The 5,098-nt window shown below is 36.6% G+C and overlaps 1 pseudogene; it reads right to left on the reverse strand.

Moving 5' to 3' along the window:
* Positions 1-444: 444 nt before the first annotated feature.
* LOC123243523 lies at positions 445-597 on the reverse strand (annotated as a pseudogene).
* Between the last annotated feature and the right edge of the window lie 4,501 nt (positions 598-5,098).

Here is a 5,098-nt window from a genome sequence, read left to right on the forward strand (position 1 = left end):
TCCTCCCCTCCCTCTGTAACTGACTAACAATTCCACTGGGTTTTACATGTATCATTGGTCAAGACCTATTTCCATATTATTGATAGTTGGACTAGAGCTATCATTTAGTGTCTACATCCCCAATCATATCCCAATCAACCCATGTGTTCAAGCAGTTGTTTTTCTTCTGTGTATCTACTTCCACAGTTCTTCCTCTGAATGTGGATAGTGTTCTTTCTCATAAGTCCCTCAGAATTGAAAGCAATTATTTTGAAATAAAATTGTCAATTTTTTAAAAATCATGGACCCCGAGGTAAGAACTCATGAACTACACTATTTTATCTCCCCTCAGCCTTTAAGTTAGGGCAAGTATTATCATGATTTTCTTTTTTTTATAAAGAAAGAAACCAAGATACAGAGATCACTACTTAAATGAGAAGACTGATTAAGTAATTTGGGACCATCAAATCATAGCTTTAGAGCTGAACAAGATCTCAGAAGCCATAGAGGTCAACCTCTTCATTTTATAGATGAGGCTCACAGACATGAGATGTCTTGCCCTACCATAGGAAATGGTAGATACTACACTTGATCTTAGCCAAAAGGCCGAGAAGCAATCATAGGAAATGGTAGAGGTAAAATCTGAACTCAGTCCAGAACTGAGTCAGAATCAGAGCTCTGCCATGCCATTTCCCTTGGTTAAGGAGAGCTAGTTAATAAGTGGCAGAGGAAGAATTCAAACCCAAGTATTTTGATTCCAAGTCCAGTTGTCTTTCCAAAATGAAACCACCCTGCTTCTCCAAAGTCCAACCACTTTTTTCCTACATATATATTTTGCATATTGGTAAGAAGGGGAAAAATGAATCTTACACAGAAGCTGATTCAATAATTACAGGGGTAAAAAAATCTGTGGAGGAAAAGATAGTGAAAATACTCTAATTACATAACATGAGTGAGCACTCAATATGAAAATAACTAAGCAAGAATTTATCTATAAGCCTGGATGGCAAAATCCCAGCTAGGCACCCTGCAGATGACAGCAAGTAAGGAAGGTTCACTTTTGAAACACTTACTTTATCCACCATATTGATGAAGGCTGATGCAACTGTCCATATTTCAAGGGGAAAAAATCCAATTGCTATAGGAAAACAAAAGAAGAGCCAGAGGAGAGTTGTAGGGCTTTTTGTTTGTTTGTTTGTTTGCTTTGGTAAGATTCTTAGCTAATTTCATTCATTTTGGAGGCTTGTATATATAAATCAGTCTTTGAAGAGCATTGACATTTTGGGGTTCTCAGAAAAGGGCTCACTCAGTACAGAGCATGTTCCTTGACCTTTTTTCCCCTGAATCGAGTGCTTCCATTAATGTAGCATTTCTGTTTGCCCAAGGCTGCCCAGCCACTTATGAGTCCATCCAAATGATGCCTCCATAGGAGATGGGCATCATTAGCTCCATTTCCCAGATGGAGAGGTGGAGGGGTTAAGTGACTAGCCCCAGGCCACACTTGTCCCATCTTGGCACCAGGTACCAAAATAAGATTATCACTCAGTTTTCGACTCTTTGTGTACCATCCAAAGCTTTCCTGGAAAAATATTAGGTGGCATCTGTTGTGTTGGGGATTTTGTATTAATGATAAGACAATCTCTCCAGGGTTGGGATAGCAAAACACTCATTTAAAAAAAATCTTCCTTCCCGCGAGCCACAGACAACCCAGAGCCACTGATTCTGCTGCTTTAATAGATAACAAAAACTAGTTCATGAGCCAGATGACCCAGTCTTTGTGGTAAGACAGGTTGATTTCAAATGGAGTGTATGACTTATGCAGGCTCAAATATTATATAGAATAAATTTAGGAGCCCAATTAAACTGCTTATATAACCAAGAAAAATAGTGCAGACCACCCATATCCCACATTACTATCACAGACCCGGCCAATGCCTGACAAAGAGACAAATGCGACTTTACTCTTAGAAATGGCTCTCATAACATTGGGATCATTAAGGAGTAGACTCCATACAGTTCATGGATTTGCCACTCCAGGAAGCCTCCTTTGAGAGAGAAGAGCTCTCTAATCTCAAATTTCTTATAACAGCAGAGGCAGCAACTTGAAGAAGTCAGGAAGACTTAAGTTCAATTCTTGGCTCTGAAGCTTAATAATTGTGTGGTGCTGAGCAAGATATTCATCCTTTCTGAGTCTCAGTTTTCTTTTCTGTAAAATTAAATAGTTGGATTAGTTGGCTAAAGATCCTGGGCAACTCTTGTCTTTGCCTAAATATAAATTCACCAAAGGAATTCCATCTAAAGTGCTAGGACCTTCTTTGAGTTGTTTCAACATCTCAAACCATACTGATGGAAGAATCCAATATCTATCTATCAAGGGAGGCTATTATTCTTCACTCTTTGCCCATATTCTTAAAATTTAATTAAATTTTTAAAGTTATCACAAATCTGTTTTTTTCTTTCATATTCCCTCTTCACAAGGAAAAGGATAAACAGGAAAACAAAAGCCCAATAATAAATATGCATAGGCAAGAAATACTAATTTCCATTGTCCATGTCCAAAAATTTATGTCCCAACCTACACATAGAGTCTGCTGCCTCTCAGTTAGGAATCATGTTTGGTCATTGTGCTGATCAATTTTCAAGTCTTTCAAAGTTGTTTTTCTTTTAAAAATTGCTGTTATAAAATAAGATTGTTCTGATTCTACTCAACTTACTCTGTATTCGTTCATATAAGATTTTCTAGGTTTCTCTGAAACCATCTTCTCCATTATTTCTTTTTTTAAAAACCCTTATCTTTTGTCTTAGAATCAATGATATGTATTGGTTCTAAGGTATAAGGCAATGGGGGATAAGGAACTTGTCCAGGGTCACACAGCTAGAAAGTGTCTGAGGACAGATTTGAACCTAGGACCTCCTGTCGCTAAGCCTTGTGCTTTCAATCCACTGAGCCACCCAGATGCCTTCTTCCTCCATTATTTCTTATGGTACAAGAATATTCCATCATCTTTATATGCCATAATATGTCCAGCTATTCCCCACATGATGGGCAGGTACCTCCTTAATTTTCCATCTTTTTCTTCTAAAAAAGTAATTATTTAAATATTTTTTGTACATGACTCCTCTTCTTTTTTGATCTGGTTACGATATAGACTTTGTCATGGTATTGCTGAGTCAAAGGATATGTACAGTTTAGTAACTTTGGGTATTATTTAAACAATTTTTCAGAATAATGAATAGAATCAGAATTTTACCAATCTTGTTTTTGTTAAACCCTTACTTCTGTCTTAATATTAATTCTAAGACAGAAGAGTGGCAAGGACTAGGCAACTGGGGTTAAGCAACTTGCCCAGGATCACCCAGCCAGGTAGTGTCTGAGTACTGATTTGAACCCAAGACCTTCCGATTCTAGGCCTGGTGGTCTATCCACTGTGTTACCTAGCAGCCCCCAACCAAGAGAGTTTTAATATGCTCATTTTTCCACAGCCTGTCCAATGATTGTCATTATTTTTTAACTTTGTCAATCTGATTGGTGTGCAGCCCCATAGTTGCCTTGATTTATATTTCCCTAATTACTAGCTATTTAGAGCATTTTTTCAAAGGATGTTGAGGGCTTAGGTTTCTTCCTTTGAAAACTATTTATTATATCTTTTGACTGTTTATCAATTGGGGAATTAGCCTATCTTTTTTAATCACACATTTCTTTGATGATGCACTTTACCCTGCCACCTGCCAACTCACATTATCTTCTAATACAATGCCCAGTGGCTGATTTTCAACTTTTGTTCTTTAGATATACTAATATTCCATGATTCTTAGCCATATGATATCACTGAAATAATACTACTTTTTTTAAAGAGCCTTTTTTTCAGGGATAAGCTAAAAGAACTTCCCATTTTCCCCAAAGTAACTAAGACTGCTCTCTTCCACTTATTCAATTCAAGGCCCTGCTCATTGTCCATTTATAATTTCCATCAAAAATAAATGCCTTGCAAATCTTTACGTGTTCTATAAATGTGAGTGAATCTCTTTTCTTTTTGATCTTTAGTTCCCTCAGCTGGAAAATCAGGATAGCAATACTTCTACTACCTACCTCCCAGGCTTGTTGTGAATAAAATGCTTTGTTAGCCTTCAAATGTTACACACTGTATCCCCAAAGTCTTAGTGCAGTTTTTAAGCTATTAAAACTTAAATACTGCATTAAGATTTTTGGAACATCATGCCTAAATGAGTGATTGCAGAATCATAGACTATAAGGATTGAAATAGACCTCAGAGGTCATCTGGTCTCACCAAAATCTGAAAAAGAGATACTCCTATATTATTGTTCTCAAGGGTTCAAGCAGCTCCCCCTGCTGCCCTTTTAGGATTTCTCATAGAGAATGATCCACTGACTCCTAAGAAAAACAAAACTATTTTTGAGAAGTTCTAATTATTAGGGAGTTTTTCCTTCAATAAGTCTAATGGTTTCAGTCACTTTCAGTCATCTGACTCTTCATTGTCATTTCCTTCTCTAGCTCATTTTATTTAAATTTAAAAAAAAACATTAAAAATATTTTAAAATGATTTGTTATGTGATTATATCATATAATATACACATAGATACATTTTAAATTTATTTTAAAACTTTTTTTCAATTACATATAGAAACAGTTTTTGACAACTGTTTTCTGATATTTTGTGATTTAGATTCTCTCTCCCTGCCTCTGTGCCCAACCTGCCCCACCTCCAAGACAGTAAATAATCTGATATAGGCTATTACCAGTGCTCAAAAAAAAGAAGTCTCTCTCTTTTTTTTTTTTAACTTCTACCCCCACTAATACTTCTACCCTCTTAGACCCAGAAGTTTAATTTCTTTTCTACCTGGAATTCTTTCAAATACCTGAAAGCTGCTTCTCCTACTCTATTTCCACTTGCAGTCTTTTCTTCTCCAGTCTGAACAATTGATCTTTTAATAATCATAGTGGGCCACTAGGTGGTGCAGTGAATAGATCACTAAGCTTGGAATCAAGAAGACTCATCTTGATGAGTTCAAATCTAGCCTCAGATACTGACTGGCTGTGTGACCCTGGGCAAGACATTTAATCCTGTTTGTCTCCATTCCTCATCTGTAAAATGACCTG

This window comes from Gracilinanus agilis, chromosome 3, assembly GCF_016433145.1.
Source record: "Gracilinanus agilis isolate LMUSP501 chromosome 3, AgileGrace, whole genome shotgun sequence".
NCBI lineage: Eukaryota > Metazoa > Chordata > Mammalia > Didelphimorphia > Didelphidae > Gracilinanus > Gracilinanus agilis.